Genomic DNA, 14,852 nt, shown 5'->3' on the forward strand with positions numbered 1-14,852 from the left:
GAAATAGTTTATTTAGACGCCCCCCCCCCAAATAATTTTGTGGGATGAAGGCTATATTGTGTCCATGCTAAGTTTGAGTGGAATAAGATGTTGAAATAGGACTGCCTTTCTGTTGAGATTATATTTCAGAAGTGTATTTAAAAATGAGCTAACACTTCACTCTCTAAGAGTGGTCTGTGGATAAGCACCTGCACAGCACTTGGGAGGTTGTTAGAAATGCACAACCTGGGGCACCTGAGTGGCACCCAACTTCGGCTCAGGTCATGATCTCACAGGTTGTGAGTTTGAGCCCCACATTGGGCTCTCTGTTGTCAGAGGGAAGCCTGCTTTGGATCTCTGTCCTCTTCTCTCTCTGCCCTTCCCCCCCATCACTCCCTCTCTAAAATAAATATTAAAATAATAAGTGAACAATCTCAGGCCTATCTCAGAGCTACTGAATCAGAATCTGCACTTTACAAAATCCCTAAAAGATGTCTATGCACAATAAAATTTGAGAAGCACTGAGCTAAAGTAAAAATACAAAGCCAGCAATTGGATCTGTCAGTATCATCTGATGGAAACCTGGCTGTCCTTTGTCACTGACATAGTTTAGCCTTATCTAGCAGCTGGTATGTTTGAGGTGCTCAGCCTGGCATGGAAGCACCTAATGAGAAAGAGCCTACTCTCCCTCTCCCCCAAAGAGGAGAGAGGCCCTGCACCAGGAGGGGCTCAGGCCACCTCTTCCACTGAAAAGTCCCTACCACATATCCTTTGATGAACTTAACACCTTACCACAAGGTTAAGGGGAATGAATTGGGAAAGGTTCCAAAGAGGAGGAAATTTTAGACCAGTTTTGATGAATGATTGAGCTTTAGATTAACTAGAATTTCTGTGTAGAATGTCAGACTATGGGCTATACCAATAAGGATGGGCCAGACCTTGAATTACTGCATAAGCCATAATAAGGATTTTGGACTTTACCTTTTAAACCCAGGAGTGTCACCCAGTGAATACTGTGCTTTATAAAAATATGTATTTGGTCATTCAGACCACCAAAATATATTTTGCATATATATTTGGTCTTTGTTCACAATTCCTGGCTCACAGCTCCCCAAACCCTCAGAATTTGGTTTCATGGTTAGTTGCCAAAGGAGCCAACCATGTGATTAGAGGGTTGGACCTTGCACTGCCACTAGAAGTTGAATCTATCACCAATGGTCAATGATTTAATCAATCATGTGTATGTAATGAAGCCTCTATAAAAACTCAAAAGGATGGAATTCAGAGAGCCTCCAAGTTGATGAATATGTGGAGATTTGGGGAGAGTGGCATGCCTACAGATTGCTTGGAAACTCTGTGCTCTTTACCCATACCTTGCCCTATACATCTCTAACCTGGCTGTTCCTGAGTTGTATCCTTTTATAATAAACCAGAAATCTAGTAAGTAACATGTTTCCCTGAGTTCTGTGAGCTGCTTCAGCAAATTAATTGAACCTGAGGAGGGAGCTCCTAGGGCACCTCTGATTTATAGCCAGTTAGTCAGAAGTATAGGTAACAACCAGCACTTGTGATTGGCATCTGAAGTAGATAACAGTCCTATAGGACTGAACCTGTGGAATCTGACACTGTCTCTGGATAGTGTCAGAATTGAGTTGAGGGGCACCTGAGTGGCTCAGTTGGTTGAGCATCCCACTTTGGCTCAGGTCATGATCCCACTGTTCGTGAGTTTGAGCCTCATGTCAGGCTTGTAGCTGTCAGTGCAGAGCCTGCTTTGGATCCTCTGTCTCCTTCTTTCTCTGCCCCTCCTCCACTCACTCATGCATTCACGCTCTTTCCCTCCCTCTCTCTCTCAAAAATAAACATTTTTTAAAAACTGGAAAAAATATTTTATTTTATTTATTTATTAAAAAAATTTATTTTAACATTATTCATTTTTGAAAGGCAGAGAGAGACAGAGCGCAAATGGGGGGGGGGGGCAGAGAGAGAGGGAGACACAGAAACAGAAGCAGGCTCCAGGCTCCGAGCTATCAACAGATCCCAACACGGGGCTCGAGCTCATGGACTGAGAGATCATGACCTGAGCTGAAGTCGGCCGCTTAACCAACTGAGCCACCCAGGCGCCCCTGGAAAAAATATTTTAAAAAAGAGAATTGAGTTGAATTCTCAGACACCCTGTTGACATCTGGAGAATTGCTAGGTGCTGTGTGGGACCCCCTCCCTGCAATGCACACATTGGATTTGGTGCCAGAACCAAAAGACCCAGGGAATATCACCAGGGTTTTTTGAGGGTTGGGAGGAATTATCTTTATTGCTTTGGGTGAAATTATACATACTCATGGAAAGAAAGTAAAACTAAGAACAGTAAAACTAGTAAACTAAGAAAATAAAACTAAGACAGTAAAACATAAAATCTCATCACCTACTGACATTTTCTAACGTTCTTCTAATTTTCTTCATGTGTATATACACATATAATTTTACATATCTGATTTTTTCACTCAGCAATGTCATAGACACTGTTCTATGTCAATAAATACATCTACATCATCATTTTAATGGACACAAAATATTCTGTTGTGTGATAATGCTTCATATATCAGTCTGGGTCCAAACAGAAGACAAGAACACACAGTAATTTCAATGGGAGAGTTAATATAGAGAATTATTAACAAGAGATAGGACAGTAACTACTAAGAAAGTACAAAAGAATGATATCTTGCCATTTGCAAAACATGGATGGACCTACAGGGTATTATGCTAGGTGAAATAAGTCAGAGAAAGACAAATACCATATGATTTGACTTATATGTGGAATCTAAAAACAAAACAAATGAATAAACAAAAAGCAGAAAGAGACCCATAATACAGAGAACAAGCTGATGGTTGCTAGAGGGGAGGTGGGTGGGGGGATGGGGAAATTGGGTGAAAGGGAGGAGGAGATAAAGGTTTCCAGTTATGGAATGAATAAGTCATAGGGGTAAAAGACACAGCATAGGGAATATAGTCAATAGTATTTTAATAGTGTTGTATGGTGATAGCTGGTACAGCTGGTGGCAGCTGTGATGAGCACAGCACGATGTCTAGACTTGTTGAATCACTATGTTATACACCAGAAACAACTGTAACATTGTCATCTATAATTAAAAAAAAGAAGAAGAAAGAAAAGGAATTCTAAAGGGTACTTTAGGGCTAATGGAGGGTACCCAAGAAAGGACAAAGTTGGAAAGGAGTTCAGACTTCATTACGGAAGGTGTGTTTTGAGTCCACTGGATGGTGGAGAAGTTTGCTGCTTTGTCAGGCCAGGATGGTGCATAATCACTGGGAAAGCAGAAATAGCACTCCAGAGCTCAGAAGAGTGAAGGCTTATGGGGGAGGGAATGCACAGAGGGAGACAGGTGCCACTGTTGGCAATGCTGGGACCAGAAGCTGGGGAGGTCCTGCTTTGCAGGAATGGAGCATACTTCTACTTGTAGCTTGGGGTGGGGAGTCTCCAGGACACTGCATGGAAGAAAATTCAGGTGGCTGGCTCATTATATGGAAGTCCCACAGGCCCTGGTATGTGCACACAAGGGACAGAGGAGAGGGTACCATGAGCAGCTACCGGTGTTGAGCTACAGGCACATGCACTCTGGGCTTCTGGCTATCCAGCCTGTTGAGAGCTGTTAAAAACAGAAGCCTAGCAGACAGTAGAGAAAATACCACTTGGAGTTAGGCAGTGGAGAAAAAGCATATTCTGCCTGAGCCTGGTGACGATCTACTGGAGAACTAGGAAGAAAAAAGCTCTTTTTCTTTTAGTAGTCTTCCATCACCCTCTGTTGACTGAGTGTAACATCTTGTGTTGGCAAAGAAAAACTATTTAATGGGCCCAGATCCATTTTTTCAGAGCAGGCAATAAATATGAATCTGGAATTGTGTGGCAATAAGTAACTGGCACGTTACAGCATACTTAACCAGTTCTCTAATAATGGATATTTTTGTATTCCCAATGTTTTACCATTCTGAACAATGCTGGTATGCCTGACTCTAACACTTGAGTGATTACTAGAAGAAAGTTTTAAATTGTGGAGGTGGACATGAGATTTACATCCATTCTTAGATTAATCAATCAAAGCTACATTTGGCTTGGGGAAATGCTATGAAAATCAGCACCTGCCTGGGTCATTCAGAGGTGGCCAAAGGTTACTTTTATTGTTGGCCAGAGATGCTTTTCTAAGAGTCACTATAGCCACCAGGGAGAACTTCTATTCAAGAAGTTGAATACACCTAGGCCTCATCTCCCACATCCAAATGGTCATAAAAACCCAAGCTTTTAGCCATTCGGGCCTGTCCCAGTGTAACAGATCTCTACCCTGCCACCTCCAGGACCACTAGGACTCTTCCAGATCTTCCTTTACTTGGCACCTCAGGAATCTATTTTATCCCCCTTGGGAGATTCATTTATTCTCCTTGGGAATACTTGAAAATTTGTATTGTTTGATTAGATTCCACATTTGTAGATATTAGAAAACAGAACTAAGGGGTCCAGAGGGCATGGAAGCCTTGCCCTGCCTTTCTTCTGCTTCCTACACCCTTACTCCCTACCTAGAAATCCCTCAAGTTCACCCTAGTGCTGTTCACTTCTTGCAGACATACCTTAATCCATTAATCAGCTGAGTACTGGCATTATGCCAGGGACTCCTTAGGAAATTATAGTGAGAAAGCCTCTACAGTTTCTCAAGGGCACAGAGGCAATAAGCAGTAAAACTGGAATTAGAAACCAGACCCCCAAGTCCAAGTATAGCTTCTATCATGTTTTACAAAAAATATAGCTAGCGAGAGGGAAAAAAGCCCAATAGGTTTGCTGTTTACTATATTGGCTCAAAAAGTCTCATCATGCCCAATGGTCTCTCAATGCCCCTACAGAAGTCCCTGCCCTGCCAGTTCTGGATCTGATGGCTTGGCCCTCCTCTGGGGACCATTTCTGTGGATATCTGAACACCTCTTCACATACCCATAGTGGTCTTTGCTCCTCCCAAGTCCCTGTTCTGTCCTTTGGAGTAATCAATCCCAGCCAGGAGTCACTGGCAAAAGGGCAATGGTTGCTTCTGAGAAGATGGGGCCTTCTCCCTAGAGAATCTCTTAGAGGTGGTATGCTGGCTGAGACTATTAATGAGCAGTTGAAGATTTTGCCAAATTCTATTGAGCAACAGCTGTGTACTAGGCCTCGTGAGACAGAAATGTGGGGTGTGGATTCTGCCATCTTTGTTTTTTATTATTCATCCTAGAGGAGTTGGCCATCCTTTTACTTTTGCCTTCTTATATATTTGTTTCTGATTGTAAACTTATAGACACAAAAAATTTAAGGAACTCAATCACCAAAATGTGTGACAGAAAAATCCTCATAATTTGTCTTTTTTTAAGTTTATTTATTTATTTTGAGAGAGAGATAGAAAGAGAGAAAGAATGTGTGGGAGGGGCATAGAGAGAGAGAGAGAGAGAAAGAGAGAGAGAGAGAGAGAGAAACTCCCAAGCAGGTGCACTGCCAGTGCAGAGCCCCACACAGGGTTTGAACCCACAAACTGTGAGATCATGACCTGAGCCGAAATCAAGAGTCAGACTCTCAACTGATTGAGCCACCCAGGTACCCCCATAATTTGTCCTTTAACCCCACCCCCACCCTCACCTCATCATCATTAACAATTCAGCTTTTTTTTGTATTAAAATTTTTTAACAAACTTTATTTTTAGTAGCAATTTTAGATTCATAGCAAAATTGAGCAGAAAGTACAGAGATTTCCCATAGGTCCCCCTGCTCCCCAACAAGCAAAACCCCTCCCACTGTCAATAGCTTCCACCAGAGTGATACACTTGTTACACTGCAAATATAGTGTACAAAATATAGTCTACAAATCAGTGAATCCACATTGATGCATCATTATCAACAAGTCCTTGTTTACATTAAGGTTCTTGGTGTTGTACATTTTATGGATTTCAGCAAATGTATGATGACATGTATCCACCATTGTAACATCATACAGAATAGTTTTACTGCTCTAAAATCCTAGAAATCCTTTGTACTCCATCTATTCATCCCTCCCCTTCCCACAATGTCTGACAAAGACTGATCTTTTTAATGTCTGCATAGTTTTGCCTTTTCCAGAGTGTCATATAATTGAAACCATACAGTATATAGCCTTTTTATTTTTTTAATTTTTTTTTCAACGTTTATTTATTTTTGGGACAGAGAGAGACAGAGCATGAACGGGGGAGGGGCAGAGAGAGAGGGAGACACAGAATCGGAAACAGGCTCCAGGCTCCGAGCCATCAGCCTAGAGCCTGACGCGGGGCTCAAACTCACGGACTGCGAGATCGTGACCTGGCTGAAGTCGGACGCTTAACCGACTGCGCCACCCAGGCGCCCCTATATAGCCTTTTTAGATTGGCATATGTTTTAGATTAAGTTTTCTTTAAGAGCACAATATCATTTGTTTGTTTACTTATTAACTAATTAAATAAATAAGGATAATATCAAACGTGTTCTTTCTTCATGTAACACTGTATCTTGAATACATTTTCTTATCCGTGTATTTAAAAGATAATGATAGCATATAATAGTTGAGTCTATTGAGCATTCACTGTGTACCACATACTGTTCTACTATAAAGGTTTGTCATGTCTGTTATAGGCTAAGTTGTATCCTGTCCCCCCAATTCATATGTTGAAGTCCTCTCTTCTGTACCTCAGAATGTAACTGTATTTGGAGATAGGGTCTTTAAAGAGATAAGTAAGTTAAAATGAGGTCATTAGCGTGGACCCTAATCCAATCCGACTGATGTCCTAAGAAGAAAAGGACACAGAAATTCACAAAGGGAAGACCACATGAAGACACAGGGAGAAGACAGCCATGTACAAAAGCCAAGGACAAAGGCCTTAGAGGAAACTGATCCTGCTGACACCTTGATTTTGGACTTCCAGCTCCTGGAACTGTGGGGAAACAAATTTCTGCTGTGTAAACTACTCGGTCTGTGGTTCTTTGTTATGGCAGCCCTAGCAAAGTGGGGCTGTGTTTCCACAGTCCCTGAGGTGGGGGAGAGAACATGTGATGAATCTCTCAATGACTTCTTTTTAAAATAAAATAAAAATGATTTTAATTCCAATTAGTTAATATACAGTGTTATATTAGCTTCAGGTTTAAAATATAGTAATTCAACAATTGCATACATCACCCTGTGCTCATGACAAGTGTTCTCCTTAATCCTCATCACTTCTCTTTTTTTTTAAGTTTATTTTACTTAGTTATTGAGAGAGAGAGAGAGAAAGAGGGAGAGAGAGCAGGGGAGGGAAAGAGAAGGAGAGAGAGAGTACCCCAAGCAGGCTCCACACTGTTAGTGCAGAGCTCAGTTTGGGGCTCGAGCTCACAAACCATGAGATCATGACCTGAGCTGAAATTAAGAGTTGGATGCTTAACTCACCTGAGCCACCCAGGTGCCCCAATATCCATTACCTCTTTAACCCACCTCCCCATGCCCTTCCCTCTGATTACCATCAGATTATTCTCTATAGTTTAGAGTTTATTTCTTGCTTTTGCTCTCATTTTTTCCCTTTTGCTTGTTTGTTTTTTGTTGTAAACTCCACATATGAAATAATATAGTATTTGTCTTTCTCTGACTGACTTATTTTGCTTAGCATTATATTCTCTAAATCCATTCGTGTTGTTGCAAATGGCAAGATTTCATTCTTTTTTATGGCTGAATAGAACCTTTATATATATCCATTCTCTATATATATCCATTCTATATATCTATATATCTATATCATTCTATATAATATATATCCATTCTGTATAATATATATATATATCTCACATTTTTATCCATTCTAATATGTATATATATATATATATATATATATATATATATCCATTCTATCTGTTTATCTATCTATTTATCTATCACATCTTTATCCGTTGATCAGTTGATGGATACTTTGGCTGCTTCTGTTCCTTAGCTATTGTAAATAATGCTGCTATAAACATAGGTGTGCATGTATCCCTTTGAATTACTGTTCCTGTATTTGGCAAATACACAGTAGTGTAATTGCTGGATTGTAAGGTAGTTCAATTTTTAATTTTTGGAGGAACCTCCATACTGTTTTCCACAGCAGCTGCACCACGTTGCATTCCCAGTTCCTAAGGTTTCCTTTTTCTCCACATCCTTGCCAACACCTGTTGTTTCTTTTGTTCTTGATTTTAGCCATTCTGACGGTGTGAGGTGATATCTCATTGTAGTTTTGATTTGTGTTTCTCTGATGATGAGTGATGTTGAACATCTTTTCTTGTGTCTGTTAGCCATCTGGATGTCTTCTTTGGAGATATGTCTGTTCATGTCCTCTATCCATTTTTTAATTGGATTATTTGGTTTTTAGGCATTGAGTTTTATAAGTTCTTAAAAATATGGAACACTTCAAAAATTTGTGTGTTATCCTTGTGCAGGAACCATGCTAATCTTCTCTGTATCGTTCAAATTTTAGTATATGTGCTCCTAAAGCAAGTACAATCCCTCATTTACTTCTAAAGCTTCTGCTTGCTCATCATTTCTACTTACACTTCTTCAACTAAGGCAAGTCATAAGGCCATACATATCTTCAAAGAGGTTAAGTGTGCACAATCCCACCATGTACCCAGAAAAGGAGAATGAGAATATTCATAAATTTGCATCATAGTGGGGTGCTCGGGTGGTTCATTCAGTTGGGCATCCAACTCTTGATTTTGGCTCAGGTCATGATCTCACAGTTCATGAGATAGAGCCCCACATCGGGCTCCACACTGACAGCATGGAGCCTGTTTGGGATTGTCCTTCTGTCTCTCTGTCTCTCTCTCAAAATGAATAAATAAACATTTTTAAAAAATTAGCATCTGGGAATGCAAGCTGGTGCAGCCACTGTGGAAAACAGTATGGAAGTTCCTCAAAAAACTAAAAATAGAACTACGTTACGACCCCGCAATTACACCACTAGGCATTTATCTATGGGATACAGGTGTGCTGTTTCGAAGGGACACATGCACCCCCATGTTTATAGCAGCACTATCAACAATAGCCAAAGTATGGAAAGAGCCCAAATGTCCACCGATGGATGAATGGATAAAGAAAATGTGGTGTATATATATATACATACATATGTATATATATACACACACACACACACACACACACACACACACACGATGGAGTATTACTTGGCAATCAAAAAGAATGAAATCTTGCCATTTTCAACTATGTGGATGGAACTGGAGGGTATTATGCCAAGTGAAATTAGTCAGAGAAAGACAAAAATCATATGACTCAAAAATCATATGACTCATGAGGACTTTAAGAGACAAAACAGATGAACTTAAGGGAAGGGAAACAAAAATAATATAAAAACAGGGAGGGGGACAAAACAGAAGAGACTCAAATATGGAGAACAAACTGAAGGTTGATGGAGGGGTTGTGGGAGGGGGGATGGGTTAAATGGGTAAGGGGCATTAAGGAATATACTCCTGAAATCATTGTTTCACTATATGCTAACTAACTTGGATATAAATTTTTAAAAAGAAAAAAGAAAATTAAAAAAAAAAGAAAAAAGTTAACATCATTGCAACCACATGGGGCAGGCCAACCCAGGCAAACTAAAGCCTATACTCTCGATATGTACTCCAAAATACAGGTAGGATGGTGTATGATGAGGAATTAACTTTACCTAAAGGAGGATCTGGCTTTTCTCTCAGCTAGTGGAGGTGATCTCTAAGCCTCTGGATTGTCCTGCCTTGATAGAAGTGTCTTTGAAACCTATACTTTCCTGATCAAACCCCAGCTTTCTTCTTTAGGTTTTTCCACCATCTCCTCCACTCCCTCATATGCTCTCAAAGCCCTGTGTTCCCCAAATACCACTAGCTCCTTCATGCCTCAGCAACTTCACACTTGCTATTTCCTCTGCCTAACCTGCACTACCTAAGCCACCCATGGAGACCTTTCATTATTCAAGATTTAGCTTGAAATCTCCTTTCCTTAAAGGTTGTTCTTTTCCCCACCAGAAAGTGTTGGTCATTTCTTTTTCTGTGTTTTCATAACACTTTTTACCAGAATGTGTCATAGACTTTCTATTTGGTTATGTAATAAAAGTAAACACACTTAACAATGATGCAGGATGAGAAGGTGCTGTGACTGATCTCCCAAGATGGATCTATTGAGATACATCCACTTCCATGCTACTCTTGAATCTGCACTGACTATGACCCTGTTAACTAAAAGAATTAAGTAGAAATGATGCTGTGTGAATTCTGGGCCTAGCCTTTAAAAGGAATAACAGCTTCTATTTTCCTTCTTGGAACTTAGCTGCCATTCTGTGAAGAAGCCCAAGTAGCCATGTGGAAAGCCCAGATAGAGAGGAGAAGCCCAACACTATTTGGGGGAAGGAGAAAGACTCAGTCATTCCTGCCTCACTGACAAGCTTCTAGATAACTATAACCTCCCCTACCATGTGATACAACTGCCCAAAAAACACTGAGCAGGACCAGCAGAACTGCTCAGTTGAGTTCAACCAACCCATAGAATCATAAGGTAATAAATAACATGGCTGCTGTTTTAAGTCACTGAGTTTTGGGCTTGAAGGTCATTAGACTGTGAGATCAGCAACACAAAGACATTAAATATCCTGGATATTTCCCTAGCATAGAGAAAAATATATGAGGAAAGTAAATAAACCTTCTGAGAAAGAAGTGTGGTTTCTATAACACAAAGTACAGTTCAGCTCATCAAATGCCCAGCTATAAGTGCAACTCCTCTGATTGTTTTCCCTGGTCAACTGAATCTTTCAAGGTCCCTATGCCATGTAGCTTTAGTCCTTTAGGTAAAAATTAAATTTATATATATATTATATATATATGTTATAACATATATACATATAAAGACTAAAGACAGTGTCTACATGGCAAAGATATGAAAGTAAAAATAAATGAAGAAATAAAATGTTCAGTATTTTCTTTAAAAAAAATATTTGATATTGGAGGCTCCTGGCTGGCTCAGTTGATAGAACATGTGACTCTTGATCTTGGGGTTGGGAGTTCAAGCCCCATCTTGGGTATAGAGATCACTTAAAAATAATAAAAATATTTAAAATGATATTTGATATTGTTTAAGTGACAGAGGCAAAGTAGGTTTTACTACTTAATAGAAATGTTATCTTTTTATTTTAAAATTTTTTTCAATGTTTATTTTTGAGAAAGAGACAGAGAGACAGAATGTGAGTGGAGGAGGAACAGAGAGAGAGGGAGACACAGAATCTGAAACAGGCTCCAGGCTCTGAGCTGTCAGCACAGAGCCCGATGCAGGGCTCGAACTCGCGAACTGTGAGATCATGACCTGAGCCGAAGTCAGACACTTAACTGAGCCACCCAGAGGGCCTCAGAAATATGATTTTAAATAAAAGCAATCACATAAATATAAGACTAGTCACACTAATTCTGTAATCTTGGGGAAAAGTGTAGCTTTGGTGGCTCCTCTGGATGATTTAGAGATGAGTTACTTTCTCTTCTACACTTTTCAGAGTGACAGTTTTCTCTCCTGCCCTGGGGTCTTTCTACCTGTTATTCCATCTGCTTAGGGCTGTTTCTCCAATATGGCTCACTTCCTAAATTGTTTTACGTTCCTGCTCAGATGTCTTCTTATCAGAAAGACCTTCTCTAACCAGCCCATTTAAAAGCTCCACTTCCTTCATAGCTTGCACAGGGTGTGTATTCATTTGTTTGTTGTCCGTCTCCCTCCACTAGAGTGTAAGCTCTGAGAACACAGACTTTCTTTTGTCCACTGCTGTATCCTCAGTGCTGAAAAAGTGATTGGCATGTACTTGGCACTCAATAAATATTTGTTGAATGAATGAGGGTAGAATCTCTAAAAACTCTACTCGCAGCTAAGTAGAAAGCTAAGCAAAACAGTGGACTTGATTCTTTTGCTTAGCATCATGGATAATTTTGCCATTATATAAGTTTTTTAAATGGCTGGATTTCCTAAGTCATTATGTAATTACCCTGTTCAGGCTGAGTGAGCATTTAAAAGTGCAATATCTAAATTGTTTTGCATACACAACATTTCTGCTATTGATAGTGTCATTTAGCAGACAGTGTGATGAGGCATATGATTAAAACATGTCCTAGGAGAAGTCGGGCTGCAGTAAGCACCATAGCATAAAAGGGAAGAAGAATGGACTTAGTGCCAGATCTCACCCCGTCCCACGTCAGCCAGATGGCCTTAGTAAAGCCACTTAATCTCTTTGAGATTTTTTTTTCTTCAACTGCAAAATGCAGATACCCTGCCAAGAGTACCTAACTTGCTATTGTGAGGGTCAAATAAGAAAAAACTTAGAAGTGCTTTGAACACTTGAAAGGCATCACGAAAACATAAGGTGTTATAATTATGCCAAAGTAATAATCAGTCATCGACTTTTAAGCACGTGGTATAGCCAAGGGACTGTGCTAGAGCTGCAGAGAGGCTTTCTGTTTAGTTGGAGGAATGGGGGACAGCATGCAGCTTAAAAATTTGCTCATCTAACTAATAACGCAATCATCTCCAAAATATGCCTCAGATACAAATGGAATTTTTAAAAGAATTGGCTGATTCAAATTGTACCTTGACATTTTATATTAATTTATATCAAAGGAGAATAATGGAACCATAGACCCCTTATTAGTTAGAGGCAACCCCTGTGTGTGTGTGTGTGTGTGTCCTTTTGGGCTTTATTCTTCAGTTCATATTGCTTTTTAAAAAAAATTTTTTTTTAACGTTTTATTTATTTTTGAGACAGGGAGAGACAGAGCATGAACGGGGGAGGGTCAGAGAGAGGGAGACACAGAATCTGAAACAGGCTCCAGGCTGTCAGCACAGAGCCCTACGCGGGGCTCGAACTCACATACCGCGAGATCATGACCTGAGCCGAAGTTGGCCGCTTAACCGCCTGAGCCACCCAGGCGCCCCTCATATTGCTTTTTAAAAAATCATATGGATATTTTCACTGGAGAAGAAATGTAATACAGGAGTTCCCCAAGAAGAGGGGCGTCTGGGTGGTTCAGTGGGTTAAGCCTCTGACTCTTGATTTCAGCTCAGGTCATAATCTCACAGTTGGTGAATTGGAACCCCATGTAGGGCTCTCTGCTAAGCATGGAGCCTGCTTGAGATTCTCTCTCTCCATCTGTCCCTCTCCCTCCCTCTGCCCCTCTCCCTGAGGTGTGCCTGCTCTTTCTCTCTCAAAATAAATAAATAAAACTTAAAAAAAAATTCACCAAGAAAAAAAAGTATCCTTTCATTACTTCACTCATCATATTGGGTTTCTCTTAAAACACACTTTATTTTTTTTTTAATTTTTTTAACGTTTTTATTTATTTTTGAGACAGAGAGAGACAGAGCATGAGGTGGGGAGGGGCAGAGAGAGAGGGAGACACAGAATCGGAAACAGGCTCCAGGCTCCAGCCATCAGCCCAGAGCCTGACGCGGGGCTCGAACGGACCGCGAGATCGTGACCTGGCTGAAGTCGGGCGCCCAACCGACTGCACCACCCAGGCGCCCCTCTTAAAACACACTTTAAATGAATATCAATAAGGAGAAAATAACCACTGAGACAAGAAAAAACTGGAAATCATACATGACTTCTATACAAATAATAGAGACATTGATAATTTCCTGAGGAAATTCAGATTGGCAAAATTGAACCCATTAGAGTTAGAAAATTTAAAAAGGCCAATTTCCATAGAAGAGACAGGAAATTATTAAGTAACTATGATTTCACAGGAAAATTCTACCAAACCATTAATATTGGGCATTAAAAAGGAAGGAAAACGTCCTAATTCCTTTTTAAATTTTTTTAATGTTTATTTTTTTTTTTTGAGAGAGAGAGAGAGAGAGAGAGAGACAGAGTGTGAGTGGGGGAGGGGCAGAGAGTGAGGGAGACACAGAATCTGAAGCAGCTCCAGGCTCTGAGCTGTCAGCACAGAGCCCGATGTGGGGTTCCAATTCCCGAATAGTGAGATCATGACCTGAGCTGAAGTCAGATGCTTAACCGACTGAGCCACCCAGGTGCCCCCACACAATTTCTTTTATGAAGTAAATATAACACTGATATCTAAACTAGATAAAGTACAAAGAAAACTATTGGCAATATTATTCATGAATATTGATACAAAATTTTTAAATAAAATATTAGCAAAAAGAATTCAATGCCACATTAAGAAAATAAAACATCAGGACCAACTGGGATTTATTCTGGAAATGCAAATCTGGTTTAATAGTTGGAAATCATTGAATATCATACCATAATATTAAACCTAAGAAAAAGATCATATCATGTCTATTTAGAAGCTGAGAAATCTTTTGAATAAACCAATACCTATTCATCATAAAACACTCAGAAATATAGGAATTAAAGAATACTTCTTTAAAAAGTTTTTTTGTATGTTTTATTTATTTTGAGAGAGAGAGAGACAGAGAGAACGTGACTGGGGGAGGGGTAAAGAGAAAGGGGGGGCAGCGGATCTAAATCAGGCTCTGTGCTGTGAGCCTGATGCAGGGCTTGAATTCACCAACCTGATCATAACCTGAGCCGGTGTTGGTGCTCAACTAAATGAGCCACCCAGGTGCCCCTAAAAAAGTTGTTTATTTCTGGGTTATTCTAATTTTTAAAAATGTATTTATTTAACTTCAAGCTAGTTAAAATACAGTGTAGTATTGGTTTCAAGAATAGAACCCAGTGATTCATCACTTACATATAACATCCTGTGCTCATCCCAACAAGTGCCCTCTTTAATTCCCATCACCCATTTAGCCAATCCCCTCCACCTCCCCTCCAGCAATCCTAAATTTATTTTGTATT

At 40.0% G+C, this 14,852-nt stretch overlaps 1 non-coding gene across 1 annotated transcript; it reads right to left on the minus strand.

Moving 5' to 3' along the window:
• Positions 1 to 8,403: 8,403 nt before the first annotated feature.
• On the minus strand, positions 8,404 to 8,506 carry LOC125151081 (U6 spliceosomal RNA). Its single transcript, XR_007146628.1, has one exon. It is a non-coding gene; the product is annotated as a U6 spliceosomal RNA (small nuclear RNA).
• Positions 8,507 to 14,852: the final 6,346 nt, after the last annotated feature.

Source organism: Prionailurus viverrinus, chromosome D4 (assembly GCF_022837055.1).
Source record: "Prionailurus viverrinus isolate Anna chromosome D4, UM_Priviv_1.0, whole genome shotgun sequence".
In the NCBI taxonomy this organism is placed as follows: Eukaryota; Metazoa; Chordata; class Mammalia; order Carnivora; family Felidae; genus Prionailurus; species Prionailurus viverrinus.